The 26607-nt window shown below is 41.0% G+C and overlaps 1 long non-coding RNA gene across 1 annotated transcript; it reads right to left on the bottom strand.

The window, feature by feature from the left end:
- Nucleotides 1-2836: 2836 nt before the first annotated feature.
- LOC116269509 lies at nt 2837-23459 on the bottom strand. Its single transcript, XR_004177124.1, has 3 exons — nt 20135-23459; nt 12625-15294; nt 2837-3736 (listed from the first exon to the last, which is right to left on the bottom strand). It is a non-coding gene; the product is annotated as an uncharacterized LOC116269509 (long non-coding RNA).
- Nucleotides 23460-26607: the final 3148 nt, after the last annotated feature.

Here is a 26607-nt window from a genome sequence, read left to right on the forward strand (position 1 = left end):
GATTTAAAGCAAACAGGAGGATGTATGTCGGTTATAGGCAAACACTACACCATTTTGTGGATTTTGGTAGTCACTGATGTTGCGGGGAGGGTGTGCTGGAGTCAGTTCCCCAGGGGTACCGAGGATGACTGTATTCAAGCTGAAACTTGGCCTACGTTTGGGAAAATGTCCAGTTTTCAAGGTGGTACCTTCAGCTGTTTCACAGGAAAGATCAACTTGGGCTTTTCCTCTGGGAGCCAGACACAAAGCAGTGTCTCCTTCAGGTTCACTGCTACAGAAAACTCTTGGCCTAACCCTTGACCGCATGTGAAATGCATGTCATAGGTGGATGGAATGTCGTTCTCCTCCTTGAAATCATCATTTTTAGCAACAGATTCATAACACAGTCACTTTTCCATAACAGCATCTCCACGTTCTTTTGATCCTTAATAACCATCCCAGGCACCAAAGCAACTGTCAGTTTCTATCATGAGCACTTTCCTGATACCTTAAAAATTTTCAGAGTCTGGGGCTCGTAATTTCTCTTTATGTCCCTGTAAACCCCACATCAATCTCTACTTCCCTGCCCTTTCATCCAACTGAGGCTGAGAACTTTCTCCCCAAGACTCTGAAATATTAGACTTCGCTGCGGTTTAGTCCTGTCCTAGAGTCTGCAGATCGTGGTGTGGACTGTTTGCTAGGTCGTAGATGACTCAGGCCATTTTTGTGGATTTCCCAAGATGCTTTCCGAAATGCCTCCCTGTTTGAAATAATATTCTCCTGTGGAAAGATACTGTGTAACAAATTAACACAAAACGACAAATCCACGCAATGTGCTTGCCTGTTTGAATAGGCCAACCACAAAATACTCTGATTCTCGGTGATCTATCACAGGGGAGAAGCAGCTCTGGATCGTCAGTTAAATTTTAACTTCCACAAACCCCGGCTCCCTGGATTGCTTTCTGAGGCTTAATGAAAGATAGAGGGGAGTTGGCTGCCTTTCAAATAACTCTAAGGCTCATGACACCAAGATACTTTTTAAGGTTTCAGAAAACTTGCCCTCCTCAGCTGACCATGCCAAGATGCACTGGTGGCTTTGGTTTGCATTATTTTGCCATCTTCAGTTTTAAAAGTATGGAGAGACATAGGATGCTTGTTTGTTTTCATTTTGTTTTAATTCCAGGGGCTAAGTAATCACTTAATACATAGTTTCTTTGACAATTAACAAAAGTGATTCATACATTTTGTGGAAGTCTATTTTCTTTCCAACGGCACATGCCCACATTTCTTTGGTGACTTACTCACAGAGCAAAACAATAAGCACCGAATCTGTTTTTCACCAACCAGGATTCCTCGCCAGGCTTTTCCCAGCACACTTCATGCGGATGGAATTTCTGGCTCACTCTTCGTCCTCGCTGTTGTTGTTGTGTTTGTTGAGGTTGTCGTTGGGTGTTTTCCTCTGAACTGAAAAAGGGATATATCTGTGCTCTCCCTGATCTCTCGGGAAGCTGACAAAACAAAGAAGCATACACTTCCAGCACACACAGCCCTGCCCAACCCCGTGGTGTAGTTTGTCCTGCCTGAATACACGAACCACAAAGTGCGCTCATTCACAAACACCCAACTTCCTTTCCTGAACAACAGCGCCTCCCGCGACCACTGGGAAGGGTATTCCCCAGCTGCCCCGCAGATGTCCTGCCCCGCCGCATGGGTGTGGAATTTGCAGAGGAACCACCAAGACGCTGTAATTTGCTTGCTCTTGGTAAAGTTGTTTTGTGGTTGTTGCTGTTGATGCTCTTGCTCTTTCTGGAACTGAAATGTTGGCCTTTGGAGAATCCCTGCACTATAAGGAGTACACAGACTTGAGAAAACTCAGCACACCAAGAGAAGGAGTGGAGCTGTGTGTTTTGCCAAAAACCATCTGAAATTTCCTGTTTTCCAAGTCTGGGGTGTAACTTTAACTTTTAGGGTCAGAGTTGCTCTCTCCCTGGGAAGCTGCAGCGTTTTATTCCTGACTTCTTTAAGGGCTGGTGAAAGATCTCCAATGTGCTTCTAAAAAACACACAAACGCCTTTTAATCACAGCCTCCGGGAGCTGCACTCATTGGATTTGAAACCAGACGCATTCAACTTGCCTTTAAGTCCTCACCAGCTCACCCTCAAGGTAAACAAAGAAAACCCAACAAGTGTACAAAGAATTTCATTTTGCCCTTGAAGATAGTAAAACAACTTCAGACACTGAATAGTCTGTGAACAATCAAAAAGTTACACTAACATCGAATATTTAAAATGACTTCAGTCAGTAAGAACCTAAATGTCACAATTTTCACTCTATATAGACTTTATTAATGAATATCAGAGTATATAATGTGTGTATATATTTATACACATACACTGAATGTTAGAATATATAATATGTGTGTATATATATACACACACACTGAATGTTAGAATATTTAATACACACACATATTATATATTCTAACATTCATTAGTACAGTCTATATCTATTAATGGCATTATATGTATTAAAGACATATTATATATAATGATACTTTTATTGCCAAAAGGGAAAACTGCAAAAAAATAGATATTTTTACATTTTTAAGAACAAAGTCTAGGCCAGGTGCGGTGGCTCACGCCTGTAATCCCAGCACTTTGGGAGGCCGAGGAGGGCGGATCACAATGTCAGGAGATTGAGACCATCCCGGCTAACACAGTGAAATCCCGTCTCTACTGAAAATACAAAAAATTAGCCGAGCGTGGTGGTGGGCGCCTGCAGTCCCAGCTACTTGGGAGGCTGAGGCAGAAGAATGGCATGAACCCAGGAGGCGGAGCTTGCAGGGAGCCGATATCAGGCCACTGCATTCCAGCCTGGGTGACAGAATGAGACTCCATCTCAGAAAAAAAAAAAAAAAAGAACAAAGTCTGATGGTTCCTAAAAGATGAAAAACTCTATATTGTTAGTTGTTTCTGAATAAAGAAGTACAAGCAGTCAATGAGATAAGATTAGATTCTGTAGAAACTTCCTAAGAAATCATTCTCCAATCTATAATCTCCTTATTCCTTCCTTCAAATCTTAAACTGACTTAATACAGATTTTAGCTGAAATCTAGCTGTATACATCACATCATTTACTCTAAAAATTTCCTCCATGAAACTTAAAGTTGAAAATAGAAACACTGTCCACATTCCCTGAAAAATCACCCTATAATTATTCCAGAAAATGCGCAGACGTGTCGTACGTTGTGTAAAGCAGAGGGGAGCTCTGACCACTCAGTGACCAGGCTGCCTCTGGCATGTGCCATATGCGTGAAAACAGGAAAGAGGCACGTGCTCTGTGACGGTGCCATGGCTGGGGCCTGAGCCGCCCTGTTCCTATCCTGTCTCCCGTGCAGGCTTCTGAGAGTAAGCTGTGAGCAGTGGATCCAGGCACCCCTGTTTATATTAACTCATGTTCCCGCAGGTGAGCTTTCATTCCTGAAGTTTGTGTAATGCTGAAGTTACAGTTTTACAAGCACCATGGAAAACGGCTTCCTGCTGTAACTTTCAGGAAGAGGAAGAGCCATGTTAAGCCAAACTCTGGGGCCAGTGGCCACATTCTTGCTGCCACAGGAGCCGGGTCCGAGCCGCAGCTTGTCAGAGTCATGTTGCCTTGTATCCTCACAGCCAGGAAAACGTGTGTCCGGAGGAGATCAGTTTAAGAAACGCTCATCAGGTTGACAGTTAAAAGACGATAATATGAGAGCTTCACCCTGCTGATGAGAGAGACACAGAGAATGAGAAAAGTACAGCTTTGGTAACTTTTGAACGAGTTCCATACTTGTCATAAACACAGAACAACCCAAGTAAACTCCAGAGTTCAACTGTGACGTGCTCTTCAGGCTGCGCCGGAAAAGGCAGCGCAGCCGAGCTAATCCCAGGCTCTCAGAGAGAAGTGGGGAAGAGTGTTCATCTTGCCCAGTCAGAATTCAGACACAGGAAGGGGAGTGAGTGATTACCAGGCTTAATATCTTCAATAAGGCTTTTTCTCCAACAAGATGCAGAAATCCTTTTATAACCTGTTTTTTTTTTTCTTCCTCTAACCACTTAAGTTTCTATGTGTCACCCTTTCCTTCTCGATAAAATTTTGATAATCATTTGTCCAAACAAAGCCCAGAGAGGCGTTGAAAGAAGCACATGAGGTTATGGTTAGGAAGGCACTTTTGAAAATGCTATGCAAACACAATGCTGTCACCGTCCACTTGAGAACTGTGGACAGGAACAACTGCCTTACACACACCTGCGAAATACCAGACTGATTTAATCTGAATGGAAGGCTTCATTCCAAAGCTACAGATGACTTCTGATCATTAAACACACGCAGATATACACAGTTAAAAAATAGTTTTTAGAAAAAGGTAAAATTATCATTCTCATACACATATAAATAAATTGGTGTTTAAGAATATATTTAACTCGTAGGATGTGAGGGAATTAAATAGATGTTATAACCGATTCAAAGGAAAAATCAAAACGACACATAAAATATATGCAGGAAAGGAACATTGAGATCAGCTGCAAATAAGCACGAAACTGGAGGGAGAGGTCAATGAAACCACTATCAGCAAGTACAGAATTTGCATATCTGTCCTGTTGCTTCTGTAAGTTGCCTATAATTTACAAAGAATTGCATAGGAATGCAAAATTCATGCACAGGGTTGAATTCTGATAACGCTGAAGGGTGTGCTCTAGATCACGCAGTTTTCTAGTGAAACACAAGACTCCTACACACCCAAGCATATAGACTCTTTAGATTCATAATTGGTCATGTTTTATGGGAAGACAGCCACGCTCTTGTCTCAGTGGCTGCTCCAGTCTACACAGCACCATTGAGCAGTTACCGTGGAGACCACCCAGCCTTTGGAGCATTTACTTTTTGGCTCTTTATAGATAAAGTTTGCCAACCCCTATTTGTATCAATATATGGCATTGCAAACCATATTTAGTTAGTTATGCACATATTTCTTGATTAATGAGTGCCCAGTGGGTGCACTGGCATCTCCACCTTAGTGGAATTCTTCTTAGCCATGGACATTTGTAAGCTAAGACTTAGGATCATCACTAAACATAAAATGCTACACAAACCAAGTGGTTACCAACTTTTTAAATTATTATTTTGAGTTTTGTTAAATGTTTTATTTTTAATAAACTAGCAAACAAAGATAGTGCTGTCTGAACAATGAAAATGCCCATCCAACTGTGGAATCTAGACCCTGAATACTGAAAAGGCTCTCTCCCTGGCCCGACCTTGGTCAACCTCCCCTAAGCTGTCTTTCAAGGCCTGTCCTTGGGCCTATTTCTTAAGAACAAGAATCTAACTCAAGTCAGTTTAATGGGAGTCCCCTACCCTTGATTCCAATCACTCTTCATAGCTGATCACATCCCTCACTCCTCACCATCCCTCAGTTGACATCTGTGCACTTTGACCTGCCTTCAACAAGACTCCTGTACAATCCATTTATCCAGAATTTTTTTCCCCGATGTTCCCTCTTAGTAATTTTCCATTCACTGACCCCACGCCCTGCTCCAAGGTTGTGAATTCTCACTTTTCGTTGTTGTATTTGAAACTGAGCCCAATGTGTCTTTCCTGCTCACTGCGGTAGTCCCATTGAATAAGATCTTCTGTGCCGGCTTCAACAAGGGTCAAAGCATAACATTGTCTTTAACAATAGGCATATCTAGGCAAGTCATCAATCTTAGGATGGCATAAATTATATATCCCCAAGCATATGGAAGGTATTTGAGCAACTTAGCATTTCTGTTCCCTTTACCCTGTTATATGTTTTATTTTAATTTACTTTACACTCTGCTATATATATATTTAAAAAAAAAGGATTCTGCAATCTCTAATAAAAGACGTTACCTAGATTATGAAGGTCTAAATGAAGATGCTGGGTGGCTGGGAGACTGGGCCCCATACCTCCAGGATCACCCCTAACCAGTGCATCATATATATATATATATATATATATATATATATGTTAGGGCAGGCGGGTTCCTACAATGGGGAGACCCAAAAATGTATGAGAGCTTAAACACGACAAAGTAACATAACAGAATTATGTAAGTGAACAAATTACTGAATGAACAACATCTACACAAAGACCCTGCAATCTTCCCCATTTTCCTTCTAAGTTCACCCTATAATCATCTAAAGAATATGGAGGAGAGACTCATGGAAAGTCCTGATGGATCCAGCTTGGAAGTAACTCACTTCCCTTCTGCTTTCATTCATTACCAAAACTCACTGGTGTGGATGCTTCTGACAGCAAGGCAGGCTGGAAAATGTGGTCTCTGCCTGCAGCAATTTCCTAATATGGGAAGCATAAACAGGCAAGTCCTTCTGACCTCCAGATTCAGTATTAACTTATTCAGTAAAGCTTGAGATTTCTGCAACAACACAACCTCTCTTATTATGGTGCAAGTAGCTTATTGTAGCTACACATTGTGATGTGGTATGGTTTGGGAGACCATTGTTCTTGGGTCTCTTGGGTTTCTTATTGTAGCTACAAGTTGCGATGTGATATGGTGTTGCGAGACCATTGTTCATGGGTGTCTTGGGTTTCTTATTGTACCTACAGGTTGTGATGTGGTACAGTGTTGGGAGACCACTGTTCATGGGTCTCTTGGGTTTCTTACTGTACCTACAGGTCGTGATGTGGTACAGTGTTGGGAGACCATTGTTCATGGGTCTCTTGGGTTTCTGCCTGTCCTATGAGCAGAGGCACAGGTTACCTTTGGTTTGGACAATCTTTTCAAGGAAGTTTCTAGAGTGAACAACTTGGGGGACAGTGATCATGTCTCCTTTAGAAAAAAGGAGCAATCCACTTGCAGCCTAGGAATATGGATCGTGCCTCCCCCTAGAGGATCGTGCCATAAAAGATCTAGGACCCATCATCTTTGGGTTCCATCCTTGTGACGTAGCCCAGTGGGTATGCAAGTATCACTTGGCCCTTTGTGCTGCTTGTGGGAATTGAGTTTTGGGAACTGGCGTAATAGAAATGATGATATCTAGACAACAGTAATTGCTGTGATAATAAATTGTCCTTTACCTTCAACCTGGGAACCTCACATCCTCTACCAGAAACCATGAAATGGCATCAGGCTAACAAGTTAGTGTACAAGTGGGGCAAAATCTCAGATCCTTCACAGCTCTTGACAAGAAGAAACTGTCATATAATTTTAAAAAATAACAGAGGAGGTATGTGCTTTCATCTTCACCTACAGCCAGACTTGTTATGCACCATTTGTAGAATAAAGGTACCCATGACCCAAGTCTTGTTTAAGACCCTAGATACATAAGCTCATAGAAGCAAAAGATGTTGCAAGCATGTTTCTTGCTATATATTCTTGCTTTGGAGGCAGCCAATTGTAGAATACTCATTTAGACAAATTCTATTATTTTCATCTTTATATTCCTCTGTTATGTTATTTATGCATATTAACTATACATATTATTCCAGATGATTCTTTAGAAGTTAATGACACTGTCCTAACAATGATGCACCTTAATAGGTATATTTAAGAATATATAAACATACATAGGACCCCCTCACTACAGAAAGAAGCAAATAACAAACCAAAATATATCATCACACACCATGAATGTTCAGCCTTCTCTGAGGTGTGGGAACAAGATTTTAAACCAGGTTCTCCATCCTGATTGTATCAGATGTTGATGAGATTACATCACAACAAGGATCTTGCTATGAACTTTTAAAGTGAAAATATATAACCTTAGAGTTGAAAAAAATCAAAAAGCTAACGTTGCCAGTATGGGTACAACAAATAGCATCTCAACAAGGTGACTTTATGAAAACTCATGGGCTTCTAGTGAAGAAATCAGTTGGTTTAGAGTAATATAAGTAAATAATGGTTTCTGCGTGTCTTGAGGATTCAGTCAGTTAGATGGAATCCCCGCTGGGCTGGCTTCCCTGAGAATCTACTTGGTACATGTAAGGACGAGAAAGGTCATTTTTCCATAAGCAATTTCATTGTTTTGACTTTAATCTGAAGCAAATTATCCTTCTTCAATAAAAGTGAAGTGGTGTAATCATGCAGGGTACTTTCAAAGTCAGAAATATAATATTATGCCAGAATATTAAAATCATATTCAACTCATGTCTCTGGGTATATTTGATTATAATAGGGCCCTTTCCAGTTTATGTAATCACTGGATAAAACAACAGTGAACTTATTATCAGCTAAGTAAGCAGAGTCAGGGCTTGAGTGTTTGTGAATCTGAAGCTATTACCTGTGAATAACCAAGACCTCACCATCTACCTCCCTTTCAGGGAAAATTTCTTTATTGTCTCCGGAAATAATGAGTATGCACTACAACAGATTTCTATCAATGTCCAATAGAATGGGAAATTAGAACCAGAAGAGCAAGGTTAAAGTTTTCTAAGTCTCCTGCCTAATTTTTATTAAACCTAATGCAGTATCTCCACTTGATCAGATAGTCTATCACCATGAAGTAGAAGATTCTCAACACCTCTGTAAAATAAATACTACAATCACCCACTGTGATGAAGGGCGACTGGGAAACAGAAGGATTTCTGAACGTCAGAAATGAGATACACATCCAAGTGTTTCCGACTCCTGGGTCAAACTGGGATCGGGGCAGGAAAGAGGAGGAGACAGCTGTAGGAAGATGAGAATGCATCATCTGAGAAGATGCCAGAAGAAATGACAAGAGCATAGGAAAATCGTTTCCCATTTTTCATGTGTCAGAAATTTAAACATGTCGCCATTTGATTTCTCTGTAATAGACAGATCCCTCCTGTTCGTCCATTAAAAATTACCACAGTTAGGCCGGGCATGGTGACTCACGCCTGTAATCCCAGCACTTTGGGAGGCTGAGGTGGAAGAACCATTGAGCCCAGGAGTTCAAGACCAGCCTAGGCAACATAGTGAGACCCCCATGTCTACAAAAAAAAAAAAAAGAGAGAGAGAGAAAGAGTGTTTGAATGCATGAGTACCCCAGTGGTAATCCGTGTGTATCTCAGTGTGTGAGAGTGTGAGTATCCCAGCGGGAATGCGTGAGTACCCCAGTGTGTGAGTGCATGAGTACCCCAGCATGAAAGCATGAATGCATGAGTACCCCAGTGTGAATGCTGCAGACATAGTGAAGCTATGTGATTCACTTTCACAGATCAAGAACCCACAATGTGGAGGGCTGCTGGGTATGGTCCGGTAATGCACAGCATGGTTAGTGACAAAGAGAAGGAAGATTAAGTGCACAACTGGCCAGGCCATTCAAAACAAAAGTGTGTAGAACCATGTGTGCGTGTGTGTATGTTTACCTGTGTGTGCACGTGTGTGTATGTGTGTGCGTGTGTGGATTCTGAACCTGCCAAAAAACTTAAAGCAGACAGGATACGATGCAAGTTTCTTCAACCAGAGCTGAAAAGTACATTTCTCATCTAGAGTGGAAATGAGAAGGTAATTTGAAAAATATGAGCATTTTGTTAAATTAATCCAGGTAGAATGAGGTCATCAGCTGTAATTTAATAAAACTAATTGGAAATTAACTACCAATAAATAATTTGTACCCTGAGGCTTTGAAATTTACCATAAAGCAACGTGGTGCTCAGCACAGCTGCTCTGTAAAGCTTGAGCGGGACCCACAGGCAGGAAGGGGTGAGGGGAAGGAAGAGCAGGAACTGTGGCCGGAAGGCTACATCACGCCAGGGAAAAGCCTTGTGTCTGCTGGTGCAGGAAAATTTGCCTATGGGAAAATGCATGCTTTCTGTCTAGAGTCGTGGAGTCTCAGTGTGAGGCTGGGGCCGTGAGGATCCTGCTCACAGGTAACGCAAATGCATGTTACAATTGCCGAGGGGCACAGTGGACAGAGACTTGTGCCTTTCCCTGTTAGGGCTTTCAAATCTCAGAGTAAGTGGTGACCTGGGGAATGTGGGTGTGTGGAATCCTCCCCACCCCCCTGGACCGCATTTCCCAGTAACAGGATGGATTCCATCCGTTCGACCTTGCACCATCTCCAGGTCTCCACAGATCTACATATGACCGAAAGAAACATTTCCCAACATGAGGCCTGCCTTAGCCGCCAGCAGCCACTTAGAAGACGCTGTGAAATCAGGAAATGATTCTCAGACTTCACAGGGTCTTTGTTAATGTTGCTTTCTTGGTTTCCTAAAATCCATTTTTTAAAATTAAAAAAAAAAAAAGTCCAGTTCAGATGTAAATGGCTTAATTTATCCTAAGACTATTTTGGAAACATACACCTTCAGACTTGCAGCTACATCTAATTTATTCCTGGACAACGGCCTCTCTGAGGTCCCCGAATCATAAACTCCATCCTCAAACCAATCATTGAAAAAGATACAGTATATACGCTCTGCCCAAGAAATGTAATTGTTTTCCTGCAAAGAGACAGAAGAGAGAAAAGACCCTTGAATTTGTTCAGCCTTTACTTTGTTATTTTTATTTTAAATGAGTGGAGTGTTTTAAAAGCTTCATCTACAAAATTAGGGGGTAAAAATCACAGCTACAAAAAGTTAAAAGCATCCATCCAACAGCATCAAATATTTATGGGTGTAAACTTTGAATGAAAGCTCTCAAGTCACTTTGAAATGTTTTAAGTGAATAATTAAATTTTAAAGCAACCACTGTGCCAGGCGTGGTCGCTCACGCCTGTAATCTAGCACTTTGGGAGGCCGAGGTGGGTGGATTGCCTGAGCTCAGGAGTTTGAGCCCAGCCTGGGAAACATGGCAGAACCCCATCTCTACTAAAAAAGTAGCTGGACGTGGTAGCTCGCATCTGTTGTCCCAGATACTCGGGAGGCTGAGGCTTGAGAATTGCTTCAACCTGGGAGACGGAGGTTGCAGTGAGCCGAGGTAGTGCCACTGCACTCCAGCCTGGGCAACAGAGTGAGACTCTGTCTCAAAAAAAATAAAAATAAAATAAAATAAAACAACCACTGGAGGGCCTGGTGCTGTGAGTGGCACTGTTGTTGCCAGGACCACACTTGGGCCTGTTTCTGCCGGCCGCTTGGTCGTGAGATAGAACAGAATCTATTGGGGATGTTATGGAGAAGAACAAAGTGGCTAAACAGAAGGCTCCTTCTTTCTTTTCTTTTTTTTTTTTTTTGGAGATGGAATTTCGCTCTTGTTGCCCAGGCTGGAATGCAACGGCGTGATCTCAGCTCACTACAACCTCTGCCTCCCGGGTTCAAGCGATTGTCCTGCCTCAGCCTCCCAAGTAGCTGGGATTATGGGTGCCCGCCACCATGCCTGGCTAATTTGGGTATTTTTAGTAAAGACAGCGTTTCACTATGTTGGTCAGGCTGATCTTGAACTCCTGACCTCATGACCTGCCCGCCTCGGCCTCCCAAAGGGCTGGGATTACAGGCGTGAACCACTGCGCTCAGCTGAATTTTCTAATAACCTTGACTGAGCAGCAATAAATAGGCCACCAGTAATAGAGAACATCAGATTAACTGGATAGAGAGCTGTCAACAGCAGGAAGAAATTTTTTAATTGAGGAGGAAGTTAAATCACATTCACTTAAAGGTTATATTCGGCTGTGATATTTTGATACCTGTTTTACAAAATAGCGTCTTCTACGGTAAGAGGTATCGCTGTCTACATTCTCCTTGGAAGGCATTACATCATGGTCCACTATTCCCAACAAAAACCCTTCAGGAGATATAGGCTTCAAAGTTCTTCTTTTTTTTTTTTTTTTTTTCAGTCTTCAAACTATGGTATATGCACCATATTTTTCCAAAGGACCCTAAGCAGAGCTAGAGCAGTCATCTACTTTTAAAATACATTAACATTTCTGTACTAGTTGTATACATGTTCAGAACAAAGGATTTGGAAAGATTATCATTAACATTATATGAATCTGCTCCATTTTTGCTGCCATATATATTTTGGTGTCAGTTCTACAAACATGACTTTGTTTGCAGACAGTTTCTGATTTTAGAATTTGCACATGACAAATCATGTCTTAGATTTTAGAATCAGCCATTACCAAGGTTTAACTCTGGTCCCATCTGCTAAAAGATGTGTCCTTGAGCAAACCATTTCACCAGTTTCTCTTTAGGATGGTAAGAAGGGCATTAGAAAAGACTGAGTGGCATGCCCCTGTGTGATAGTACATTCCAAACCTGTGACTAGAAACAAAAAGCGTTGTATTTTCACTGAGGTCAGAAAAAAAAACATCAGAGCTTACCAGAAGATGCGTGCCCTCCTTCCTAGAGTAAAAGTTCTTTGAAGTAGCATTTGTATGTTTTTGTGTTTGCAGCCAGTACTCTATGCTCTAATTTTCTAAAATTAAATTGAATTACAGTGAGGAAAGAGAAATTCGGCGAAGAGATGAAAAGACTCTTGAGTCATTCTGAAGGCTTCTCTGGAAGGAAGCCCTAGAATTCACTTGTGCAGCGTTTTCAGAAGAGCGTGGAATTAGGCCCTTCCAGCCTCAGTCGTCCTGCCTGGCAGAAGGCCTTGGCGGTAATAGCCCTGAGGCCCCTTCTTTTCCTGTATTCTTAAGAATTCACAGTTCTCTTTGGAGAGGAAGATGGCAAATTAATAATAATAATGATAGTAATATAACAATAATAATAATAAAACAAAAACCTACCTCATAGAATTGAGTTGTCAATTAAACAATACCAATCTATCTCAGGTAGTTTGTGTTTGATAAGATGATTCACTTTGCACCAGATTTGAGAATATCCTGTTGTACTTGTTTGCAAATTCTTTTCTGAAACAGGATGTTTTCGTTGTCTTACAATTGCTGCTATAGGAAAAAAAAAGGCCCTGATTTGAAATAGGCTGGTATCCCCTACTGGAAGAAAGCAGTAGTCCCTGTGTCAAAGCCTTTCCTCGAAACGAAAGTCGTGTTGCTTTTGGGATGAATTCCGGGAGCTGAAGGCCTGCTGTAGCTCCCTGTAAACCAGACTTCCTGGCTAGATTAAGCACTCAACAACGCTGAACAGACCCCAAATGTTATTGCAAGCAAAATCCTATTTTAATCTGCCCTGCCGACTCTTGGAATGTTCAATTCAACTGCAACTTGGAAAGTTCCATCCCTTTGATCTCCCGTCAAAGTGGGCTTCTTTTTGACGTACAAGCTGCTTACTTTGGGATTTGGTGTCTTTAAAAGTAATTTTTTAAGTCAAGTATGTTAAGCATCCTCTCTGATTTGTGAAAAGGCAGTTTTTCTTTCCCTTGGGATGCTGTGTTTATATGAAGGCATGGGAGGCAGGGAAGAACGATGTGGAATGTGTGAGTTTGTAAGGAGATGTTCACATTCCCAAAATAAGTGGGATCTGCTGCTTTATGGGTAGTAGGCAGTGTGGGTAGGTGCCTGGTGCAATTGACCTCCTTGCTAGAAAATCACAGATCATTAGCACTGGCAGTGACTCTGTTATATTTACAACCCATTGCAAAACAGCAACGAAAACAAAGCAGTGTGGGTGAAACACAGAATCCATCATGTATCGTGCTTTGCCTAATGAAGCCTCTGTAAGGGCTGGTGTCTTCGCTTTGCCTAGTGAAGCCTCTGTAAGTGCTGGCATCTCTGCTGGGATCCCAGACCAGCCCTCTTCTCTTTGGGCATCAGGATAGTTCTGACCTAGAAATGACCACCTAGAAACAGGCAGAACCAGAACACGGTATTCAGAGGAGAGAGCAGGAGGGAGGAGGAACTGGCTTAGCAATGACCCATGAGTATTGAAAGGGTATCCTACGCAGTGCTATGTGGCACCCTTGGCCGAACTGCAGGTGCCTTCAAGCTGAAGGCTTTATCAAGATGGAGGGACAGGTTCTTCACGCCCAGTGGGGCTTTGCAGGGAGGTGTAGGGAGGAAGAGAATTTCTGAGATCCTGCTGCAACCTGCCCACAGCTCTTTTTTCCTGCAGATCACGGCTAGTTATGGTATGTAACCATGTCCTCCATTCAACCTTGGAAGGTTAAGCTCTTTCTCTACAATGTGACTCAATTCATAAGTGACCTTCTATGGAAATGAGTTCATTTTGCAGCAGTGATTACCGTAATGACCTCATAAGTGACCTTCTATGGACATGAGTTCATTTTTCAGCGGTGATTACCGTAATGACCTCTTGCTCCCCCACGGCGGCTTTCATCTGAGAAGCTTCAAGCACCTTCTAAACAATCATTAGCCATACCACTATGTGGTCTTTGCAATTGAATAAATTAGGCACAATCAACCTTGAACTACCTGAATCTTAATGATTTACATGGGGCCACATAATGGCTGGTGGCACACCACAAAGAACCGGAGAACATCCATGTCTAGTCCCTATTCTAGCCTGTGTTAAACGGTGTTATTTTAATTCTGTTTTTGAAACCATATTCTACTAACATGCTTAGATAAAGATGATTCGTTGAGTTTTGTCCATCTCAAATGAGGAAAGAGAGAAACAAGGATAAACTGAAGGAAAACATAACTTGAAGGAGGGAGAAAAGAGAAGCGGGACTTATCCTCGGTGAGGTTTGGAAAGTAATGTGATTCTGCGCACTTCATCTCATGATATATTTATGTTCCTAGGAATCAAGTGCTCAAAGCACCCTAATTCTAGGCCCCTGCTCTGAGTTAACACTCTAGGTGGGCCCGTGCTTCCCAAGGTGACTTCACGTGGCACTGTTCTCTCCCTTCTCCAATCCTGCAGCCCTGCCATCTTTTTAGCCTGTGTTGCTAATATTAGATGGAGTACTAGGACGGAAGTTAAAGTCATTCACCCTAAGTTTGGGATTAACTTTGAATGTTTGGTAAAGCCTAGATTTTGGTGGAAGGTTAGTAAATGTAAGTTGAATAAAAGGAAGAAAGGAATGAAGGGAGGGAGGAGGGAGAAAAGGAGGGAAGACAGAACGGAGAGAAGAAAGGAAAAGAAGAAAGAAAGGTAGATTAATAGAAGTATAGAGACAGAGTGTTTAAGAATCCCAGTTGGGCAAAGTTGGGAATGATCCCTGAGAATCAAGGATAGTTTAACATAGATGAATCAATAAATGCAATATGCCACATGAAGAGAATGAAGGATAAAAATTACACCATCATCTCAATAGATTCAGAAAAGGCATTTGGTAACATTCAACATCATCTCATGATGAAAACTGTCAACACATTAGGTACTAAAGGAACATACCTCAACATCGTACTAACCATACCTGGCAAGCCCACAGCTAGCATCATACTCCATGGTAAAAAGCTGAAAGCTTTTCCTCTAAGATCAGGAACAAGACGGGGATTCCCACTTTCTGCACTTCTATTCAACATAGTGCTGGAGTCCTAGACAGAGCAATTAGGTGAGGAAAAAAAAGTAAAAGGCATTCATATTAGAGAGGAAGAAGTAAAATCGTCTTTGTTTGCAGATAGTATGATCTTGCATATAGAAAACCCAGAAGACTCCACCAAAAATCTGTTGGAACTGATGAGTCAATTTAGCAAAGTTGCAAGATAGAAAATCAACATTCAAAAATCAGTAGCATTCTCTACATCAAAAATGAACTACCCAAAAAAGAAATTAAGAAAACAATCCTGTTGTAACAGCATCATAAAGAATAAAATACTTAGGTATAAACTTAACTGAGGTGGTAAAAGCTCTATGTACTGAAAGCTAAACAACAATGATGAGAAAAATTACATACAAATAAGTGGAAAAGTATTTTATGTTCATGGATTAGAAAAATTAATATTGTTTAGCATCCACACCACTCAAAAGGATCTACAGATTCAACACAATTCCTATCAAAATTTCAGAGGTATTTTTTCAAGAAATATAAAAAAAAATCCTAAAATTCATAAGAAATCACAAAGAATTCTAATAGCCAAAGCAATGTTGAGGAAAAAGAACAAAGATAGAGGCACTCTACCTCTTGATTTCAAATTTAATTACGTGCTATGATAATGAAAATAGTATTGTACTGGCATAAAAAAACAGACCCACAAACCAATAAAATAGAATAGAGAGCCCAGAAATAAATGTACACATATATACAGTCAATTAATTTTTGACAGGGTGCCAAGAATACACAATGGGGAAATGATAGACTTCAATAAATGGTGCAGGAGAACTGAATATCCACATATGGAAGAGTGAAATTGGATCCTGATACCATATAGAAAAATCAACTCAAAATGGACTTAAGATTTAATTATACAGCCTGAAACTATAAGACTCCTAGAAGAAAACATTGGGGAAAAGTTTGTTGGCGTTGATAGGTCTTGGCAGCGTTTTTCTGGATATGACACCAAAAACACAGACAAAAAATGTCAAAATAAACAAGCAGAAATATACCTAACTATAAAGCTCTGCACAGCAGAGGAAACAATCTACAAAATGGAAAGGCAACCTAGAGAATGAAAAAAAAATGTGCAAGTCATATATCTGATAAGGGATTAGCATCCAAAATATACAAAGAATTTATACAAATAGCAAAAAAAAATCAAATAACCTGATTATAAAAGGGATAAAAGACCTGAAAAGGCATTTCTCCAAGGAAGACACACAAAAGATAAGCAGGTATATGAAAAAGTGCTCAACATCACTAATAATCCGTAAATCAAAAGCACAATGAGATATCACCTCACACCTGTGAGAATGGCTATTATTGAGGGAAAAAAAAAAAGATGACAAGTGTTAGTTACTGAAGATGTAGAGAAAAAGAAACCCATGTACATTGCTGGTGGAAATACTGGTATAGCCATTGTAGAAAACAGTTGGAGGTTTCCCAAAAAAAGTAAACAGAAATATCAAATGGTCCAGCAATCACACTTCTGAGTATATACCCAAAGGAAATAAAATTAGTATCTGTAAGAGATCTCTGAACCCTGTGTTTGTTGCAGAGTTATTCGCTACAGCCGCGACATGGAAACTGCCTCAATGCTCGTTGGTGGATGAATGGATAAAGAAAATGGGGCATGTATGTACAAGGGAATATTATTCAGCCTTTAAAAAGAAGGAAATGTTGTTATTTGCAATGACATGGATGAACCTGGAGGACATTATGCTAAGTGAAATAATCCAGGCACAAAAAATACCACATGACTTCGTTTATATATGGAACCTAAAATGGTTAAATTCATAGAAGCAGAAAGGAGAGTGGTGATTACTAGGGGCTGGGAAAAGGGAGGAACGGGGCATTGGTGGTCAAAGGGAACAAAGTTTCAGTTATGCCAGGTGGATGTGGTATAAGCTCCACTCTACAGCATAGCGCCCATAGCTAACAAGACTGTATTGTGTACTTAAAATCGCTAAGACAGTGGATCTTATGTTAACGCTTCATACAACAAGAAACAACAACAACTTAACAATAATAATAACGGGGTGGAAGAAAACTCTTGGAGGTAGGGGACGTGTTTGCCACCCTGGTGACGGTGCTGGTTTCACCAGTGGATACTTATCCTTAAACGCATCAAGTGCAGACACTAAACTTGGACAAGTTTAATTTTATGATTGCATGCCAATGGTACCCCAATCAAGCCATTTTTAAAAAGAAAGATATTAGGGAAGTAAAAAAAAAATTAAAATTAAAAATTACAGAAACCCAGTGAGCTGGCTCTACCACTTCCTAAGTAACCAACTTACAGAGCCTTTCTCTACGTTTCCATTTCTTCACCAGTAAAACGAAGATTATAGACATATCTTTATTTCAATATTCTTTGAAAGATTTCATGGGATAGTACACAATTCTTGGCCTTGCTGATCGGCACACAATAATTTGTAACTGTTGCTTCTATTCGTATGAAGAAGAAGAATAAATGAAATAATTATTGTTGTCTTAGAATGCATATTTTCCAGAAGAATACTTTTTTAACAGTACAGTCCTACAACAGTGAAAAAGAAATAAATGTCTCAAGGTGGACTTTTAGTAAAGGTAGAGAAGCAGGTAAATGGGAAAATAATTTTGATTGATTGAAGAAGACTTTTCTCTCGCCTCCTTCAACTCCAGGGAGATATAAGGAGGTCATCCCTGAGAAGAAAAATAGCATTAAACCAGTCAAATGTGCTGTACTTAACAGCTGCAGCCAAAGATTTGAGGAGCTGACACTTCACATTATTGACGAAAATGTAATTCTGTGATTGTGGGTAGATATTGTATAACTTTCTGTCACCCTGGATCTCAGAACCCAGAAAATGCTTCAGGAGTTGCTTCATGTATATTAATTGGTAATGTTGAAAATTACCTAGAGTTCTAAATGTCCTCAGTGTTGTAACTTCTGGTCTCTTACTACAAGATTTTCACGGAATAAAAAATAATTCATTTTCTGTTTTCTTTACTTTTCTTCCCAGTTATCATTCATCTATTTTTTGTATGTGTTTTTTGGTTTTTGGTTTTCTTTGAGACGGAGTCTCGCTCTGAAGCCCAGGCTGGAGTGCAGTGGCGGGATCTTAGCTCACTGCAAGCTCCGCCTCCCGGGTTCCTGTCATTTTCCTGCCTCAGCCTCCCGAGTAGCTGGGACTACAGGCGCCCGCCACCATGCCTGGATAATTTTTTGTATATTTAGTAGAGACAGGGTTAGCCAGGCTGGTCTTGAACTCCTGACCTCAGGTGATCCGCCCACCTCAGCCTTCCAAAGTGCTGGGATTACAGGTGCAAACCACCACGCCGGGCTCATCTGTGTTTTAAACACAGCAAATCCTGTTGCCTCAATGGTGTGCGTTCTTCCTGAAGAGCTGTCCACGCAGGGCTAATGCATCCCGGAGTTCAGAACATGCCACCTTAAAATACACCACGTTGGCATGTTCATTATTTTGAGCTAGAAGAAATTGAACCAGCTGACACAGAAAAAGTTCTTTATCTCCCTTTTAGCTGTCTAAAATGAAGAATAAACTTCCCCTTTTGTAAAGGAAATTTACATTTATAAAGGAAATTCCCAGTAGCTGAGGTATATGTACCAGGAAGAGAACTGCTCTGAGACCACTTTGAGTACCTGAGAGACTCTTATCTGCATCACCAGGCAACCTTTCTTCACCGGAAATCCCCTCTCACCCCCCCATAATTCGCCCCTGCCACTCCCCGGAAGCCCTCAAACCCCATCCGCATCTGTGGCTCAGGGTCATAGATAAATCCCAATCATGTGGCTGCTTCTTTCTGTCTCCTATTTTTATGGGATGTCCATGCATATGTTCATCATTAAAATTGTTTCCCTTTAATAACCTATTTTATATCCATCTAATTCTTAAACTAGCCACAGGACCTAGAATGGTAAAAAGAAGCAATTTTTACTCCCCTAAAAGCCCAAACTGCCCGCATCTAGAGCCCCATTAGCCCAGGATCTCTGCAGACAGGGGAAGGGGTCGTCCTGCATTGATTTCCCTCCTCTTTCTTTGCATCCGTCTGCTGCTTTAGTTTAAGCATTAATGAAAGGCATCCTATCAGACTCAAAGGAGAAATACAGTCAGCAGCTTAAGAAATGGATTAACTGAAGCATCTGCACACAAAGAAACTTCAGATGCGGAGGAGTGACTCATTTAATACATTTTAAGTAACTCCCTTTCTCCAGCTCCTAGAGTAGAGGATGGCAACTTGGTGCTCCCTCTCACGCAGAAACATCATTTGACCCCGAGACCACAGCTTTTCTCAGCAGTGCACCCCAAAGATATTTTACCCCAGATGGTAACATTTGAGCTACAGAATGCTCAGCGCATTATGGGTTCCACCGCAGTTCCTGCCTGAAATTGCCAATTATGCAGTCCAAAACACAAATCTACAAGCAAACATTTTCCATCAAATGCACCCTATTAGCCTACTTCATTGGAGTCCTTTTTTTTTTCAATTTTAATAATGCCATTATGAACAATGATCAGTTATACAGAGGCTATTTACAATGTTTATGAAATGTTCAAAGCCTTGTCTCACAGTGCATTAGCAGTTCACCAGCTGGGTTCCTGTTGACAGCCACCAATTAATGGAATACCTCGAATAAACTACAGATCATCCCTCTTAGGGCGTGTATGGGAATGGCCATTATGAAAAATGCTACCAGTGCAGGTTTAAAATTGGTATGTTGTGCTTTGTGCACAGAGAACGTCTTGGGTTTGAGGAGCTTTATGCTTATTTATTGATAGAACAAAAGTACCCTCATATATTTTGGCTACTTAAAAATAATTACCACTTCCACTTACCCTGGTAAAGAGGGTGATGGGGAAGTCTGAGGTTAATGTGCGTTCACTTCACCTCCTGGAGAGCTGCCACACCGGGTTCTTCATTTCTCTCATCCTTTGTAGCCAAGTGGCCATGTCCTCTCCTCTCCTTTAGAACTTAATCTCCTTAAAGGACAGAGAAGTGAGAAGACCCAGAGGCGACCTGGGCTGCATCAGCGTTTTCAGAAAGCAGATGTCATCTGTAAATAATGACAAAGCCTCCAAAACCACCTCACGCTTCTGGGTCTGTGTGGAACCTGGAGGCTCCTAGCCCTCTGCTCAGCTCACCCATCCCCTAAAAAGGTCTTCCTCTAGAATGAACGAGCATCTCCGTGGGAACCCGCAGTGCCAACATCTTGACATTGCATTAGCAAGTCTGTGGCAGATTTTTAGTGCTAAAAATCCCAAAGGATTAAGGACTCCTGTTATCTTCACCCTTTATTCCCCCAATTGGTGCAATTCAGGGATCCATATTACAGACTCTTCTGAAGTCATTTTTATGTTCTCTTTTAGCATATTTTTAAGTAATTTAAAAAATATATTGTAGGGAGAGCACCGGGTTAGAGTTGAAGATCCTTGGGCTCTAAATCTAGCTCCACTTTCTGACCTCTGCAAGCCTTACTTTTCTGAGCTGTGGAATAGAAATAATAATACCTTCCTAGTCAATCTTCCAGGATAGTTGTAAAGAGCAAATGCAAAAATGTACACATGAATGCTTTGAAAAATCAAAAGCATCCATAAATGTAAAATGTTTATGCTCTGTCTTTCAACACGTCCTCTCAGAAGTCTCAAAATTTTCATTAAATCAACCTATGTTTTCTTCACCTAAAGAGGTATCCCTGCCTTCCAATGCTACCTAGAAACTGTGGAAGTTAAAATGGAAATAGGTGCATATAGGGTGAAGATAGGAACTGGTCCCCCAAAATCCCACAGCACATCACTGACATGATGAATCCATGCTTGGGGCTACTCTTCCGCCATGTGGGATCCAGTACCTGACTGGTCAGAAGGGAGCTCTTTTCACGGGCAGCCTCACATCAACCAAACTCACTGGGGTTGTGAAAAAATAAGTAAATCTCAGGAACTCCAAATCACTAAGCCAAAGGGAAAAGTCAAGCTGGGAACTGCCTAGGTCAAACCTGTCTCCCATTTTATTCCTAAATGAAATTGTTACAAATATTTTTTTAAAAGCTACCCACCTCCCTCACAATTTACCCACAAAGAAATTCCTTGTGGGCCTCAAGATCTTTACCCTAAAAACAGTTCTGTTGAATTTCAACCTGGCAGTGTAAGTCAATAGCTGTCTTCACAGGCGTGGGACAATGGACAAGCAGAAGTCAAAGTCATCCCTCTGCTCACCTGAGACAAATGCACATCTGATGGCTTCCTCTGATCTACTGTTTATACAAAAGTGCAGATTCACTGAGCCAGGGTAAGGCATCAGTGACTATTCCTCTATGCCACTCTCACGCGTAAAGTGCGTGTTCACTGAAAGGCTGAGGGAAGACCCAAAAGAATGCAACCTTTTGTCTCTTATCTATCTATGACCTGAAAGACCCTACTTTGAGTTGTCCCACTTTTCTGAGTCAAACCAATGTACATCTCACACATATTTATTGATGTCTCATGTCTCCCTAAAACCTATAAAACCAAACAGTGCCCCAACCACTTTGGGCACACGTCCTCAGGAACCCCTGAGGCTGTGTCATCAGCATGTCCTTAACCTTGGCAAAATAACCTTTCTATATTGACTGGGACCTGTCTCAGATACTTTTGGGTTCACAGGGTTGGACCTGTTACAGATACTTGGGTTCACTAGGTGGATCCTTGTCTTACTGCCATAAATTTCCTCTTTGGAACCAGACGTGAGGTCCCGTTAGCCTGGAGCATGGAGACAGACACTACTCAATAGTTGTTTAGTGGATAGTTTGCGCAAGAAATGGGAATTGTTGGCTAAACAGTAACTAGGCTCAGCTGGGGGTAACCTGAAGCCAGGAGGATGATGGAAACACACCCTCCAGCAGAACCATGCCCTCTGCCCTAGAGGTGATGGCCAGCTTCCCAATGGTGACTTCCCTTTCCTCAAATGCCACCAACATGGACCCATCAAACTTCCTATTGTTGTGCCATTCTTAGGCCATGATTATGGACCACAGTTTTTAGGATCCGCTCTGTGTCTTTGAGGTGACTCATCAGTGAGGGGTTGATTTCCAAATCTTACCTCTCAGAGAACAATCACAAAATATGTGTTTCCAAGTCTTAGAAAAAGAATCCAGAACACACAGAGAATATGAATTGATTTTTAAATTCCAAGCTGTCAGATACTACCAAAAAGTACAAGAGAGGACTGCTGCGCACCTATTGCTACGGCCAAATTCCAGAACATTGACAACAGCAAATGCTGCCGGGGAGGTGGAGCAACAGGAACTCTCATCTGTTGCTGGTGGGTATACAAAATAGTGCAGCCACTGTGGAAGCCAGTGGGGTGGTTTCTCATAAAACTAAACATACTCGGGTGCTATGATCCAGCTACTGCCCTTACTGGCATTTCTCCAATGAATTGAAAACTTGTGTCCACACAAAGACCTGCACAGGGATGTTTACAGCAGCCTTACAACTGCCAAAATATGGAGAAAACCAAGATGTCCTTCAGTGGGTGAGTGAATAAATAAACTGTGGAACATCCAGACAATGGAATATGATGAAAATAAATGAGCTGTGAAGCCGTGAAAAAGAGTGGAGGATCCTGAGACGCACATTCCCAAGGGAAAACCAATCTGATACAGGTGCCTTCTGTATGATTCTAACTCTAGGACATTCTGGAAAAGGCAAAACTGTAGAGACAGTAAAAGGTCACTGGTTTCCAGGGGTTGAAGGAAGGATAGATGAATAAGTAGAGAACACAGGGCTTTTAGGGCCGTGAGACTTCTCTTTAGGCTACTGAAGTCTCACGTGGTGAGACTTGTCATTATACAACTATACAATGACATGGTGGATTCATGTCATTATACAACTGCCCAAGCTAATAGAATGTACAACACCAAGAGTGAGCCTCATGTAGGCTGTGGACTCTGGGAGGGGCTGATGTGTCCATGTGTGCTCACTGGTTGGAATAAAGGCACTCTCTGGTGGGGGGATTGATAGCTAGGGAGGCTGTGACTGGGCCTCTGTGGGGACAGCAGGTATAGGGGAAGCCTCTATACCTTCCACTCAATTTTTCTGTGAACCTAAAACCATATTTTTTAACAATTTTTTTTAAGTACAAAAGGCCAGTCATGGTGGCTCACACCTGTCGTTCAGAGGCCGAGGCAGGTGGATTGCTTGAGCTCAGGAGTTCAAGAACAGCCTAGGCAACATGGTGAAACCTCGTCACTACTAAAAATACAAAAATAATAATAATAATAACCAGTCATTGTAGCACACTCCTGTAATCCCAGCTACGCCGGTGGCTGAGCGGGCAGATCACTTGAACCTGGGAGGCAGAGGCTACAGTGAGCCAAGATCATGCCACTGCGCTCAAGCCTGGGGGGACAGAGTGAGACCTTGTCACAAAAAAAAAAAAAAAAAAAAAAAGGAAAAAAGACAAGAAAGGAAAACTCTAACATATTCTTCAAATTCTGACTTCATATTTACTTTGTAAGGCATCTTAATTTTTTATTTTCTGCTTCTATCTTAATGAGATCATAGGCCTTTCATTCAGTGAAGACACATCCTGCTCAGGCCACAGGCCACCAACATCTCCTGCCCTGGAAGCATCTCAGGTTCACCTCGCTTTATCTTACCTGGGAGAAAAATAAGTAGAGAAGGGTTTCAGACACATGTCCTGTGCAACATACAAGACTTAGAAATGAGTATTTTCTTGGTTTTTATCTCCCCATGATGGGGCTGAGCTGGGAGAAGGATTCCTGGCAGCTCCACTCAGTTAAATATATTTTCTGACAAACTCATACTGTATTTTACTGGATTCTTCATCCATAAAATTAGGTGGTTAGACTAGATCATCTCTAAGGGATTTGTCAGTTCTAAAGTGGTGCAGTTCCATGATTTTATGATGTGGTGTTGAGGGTTTCAATTACGTTTTGCTCAATACCAATACGGATTATCTGGCATCCATGTGACTTGTCACAAGAAAAGGGTATTCTGTAGTATCCAAGCCAAGCCCAGCACTCAGCTTCATTTATTCCATGGCCAATTTACCCAAAATTTCATTCAGCCAGATAACTTTCTGTAAAACCTAAGTTAAGAAAATGTAGCTCAGTAGAACTCAAAATAATTAGGAATGCCCAAAGCCAGTCTCAGTGTTGAATTTTGTGCTTATCCTTTTGAAAATAAAGAAATCTTATTTGCAACTTATTTCAATGTCAGGACAACAGCAACAAATTCTCATTTATTTTTATATATATATATATACACACACACACACACACATATATACACACACACACATATTCTACTATATATAATTTTATACATATAATATACATACACACACAAACATATACACACATGTATACCTAAAATTAGCATACAGGACACCACTTTACAATAGCATTGTATGTATCTGACATTGTATTCATCTGTTCTAAGGAGCTAGTCAAAAAAATGCAATGTTCAAATGTTGAACTCTTTTCTAACAGCTAAAGTCTTACTAGAGTCCATTAATAATGTTAGACATAAATGGTAACATTTTGCAATAGCAAATTTGTATTTAACTTTTGTTCTCAATATTTTTTTCCTCTCTGTAAATTTAGCAAGAAGGGACCACCCAAAATCATCTAACTCATATTTAATGTATTTGGCACAGACGTGAAAATGTGACCTATGTCAAGAAATCCAGCAATGGGGGAGGGGTGGAAACTCCATCTCCGTGGTTCACAAACTCCACAGCAAGTTCAAATTTCCTGGGAGCTTCTGAAAGCAAAGGTTGCCACCTAGACCAATTGAATTGAAATGTGTGGAGGTAGATGTCAGGCTTTAGCAGTTCCTAAAGATTTTATTATTATCACCCTTATTTTACAGATGCGAAAACTCAGGCACAGAGAGGATGGTTAACTTTTCCAAGGCCACGTAGCATGTAAGTGGTATAACTGGGCTTCAGATTCAGAAGATCTAACTCCAGAACCTGTGTTCTTTACTTCAATGTCACACTGTCACTTGCGCACACTCACTGTAGGAAAATCAGAACATATAAAGTGCTAAAGTGCCACGTAAGAGCATCACAAATCATACACACTCAAGTAAAATCACTGTTAATATTTTGGAGTATGTAATTCCTAAGTTATTTCCTCTTGGAGGGGCTTGTACATAAAATATGCTAACAACAGAGCTCCAAGCTCTTGGCTACTACATGCTAAACAGATAGAGACAGATAGATTTATTTCACCATACATCCTGTTTTGTAATGTGTGTTTGTAACTACATTATATGATGGATAACTTTTTTGATGCATTTTGCAACATGATTTAAATGAATGCAGTGCTTTTGATTATATGGTGCTGTAGATCTTTGTTGTTTTAAGTCAGTACATTTAAGATAATTTGACATAGCAACCATAGAAAATTAATGTACCGAATACACTCACTAACAGGTCTCCAGTTTTTTGGTTTTTAATGTTCAACTTTAATAAGCAAAGAGAAGACAGTTCACCATATCTTGAACGACAAACTGTCTTGGTTGCTAAATTCCTGGAAACTTCTTCCACGAAGCTCTGTAGACATCCTTCTTTCCCGCACCTAACATGGTAATAGTCCCCTCTCAACAGTGCACGTGGTCTACAGTAACATGTCTGTGACCTTAGTAAAGTTTTTGCTATTTGTTGTTATTGTTTTTGAAGGTTATTTATAATTCTAAGGCTCCTTTTCAGTGAGTGGCTGTTGTAAAAAATAAGTCAGAGTTTCAAATGAGACTTCACGTTTTATAAAACTGCATGCAGCAAGAGAAGGAAAGTAACAGGTTTGGAAACCTCTGCGTTCCTCTCTTCACGCATCCACTTTACAAGCTTTGTTTTATATTTGAGCACAGCCTGAGGCCTCCTCCAAGATTGCCCTGAGATCAGCAGGGAAGAAACAGGGAGATGGGAGCTCCTGGTCCCCAGCAGGGCAGAGAAGAAAACCCTGTAGCCATCCAAAGGGCTGCTTGAAGGAAACTGAGAATGTACAATTAAAAGGAAGTGCAATGTTTGTCCGGAAAAGCATTAAGAGTCTCTTTTGTTGAAACGTTAACATTCTTTCTCTAATACTGGTATGCAGTGTTGGAGAAATGAAACAATCCTACCAATAAAAGACCTCTCTGCACCAATAGAGGAGAAAGAGAAAAAGAGAGAGAGAGAGAGAGAGAGAAATAGAGAGATGGGGGGACGGGAAGGGGAGAAACGATTTATTATGGAACAATTTATCAAATTTACATGCGTAGAAGGTAGAGTAGAAGTGATGACAACTAAGTTGGGACAGAATTGC

Source organism: Papio anubis, chromosome 11 (assembly GCF_008728515.1).
Source record: "Papio anubis isolate 15944 chromosome 11, Panubis1.0, whole genome shotgun sequence".
Classification (NCBI taxonomy): Eukaryota; Metazoa; Chordata; class Mammalia; order Primates; family Cercopithecidae; genus Papio; species Papio anubis.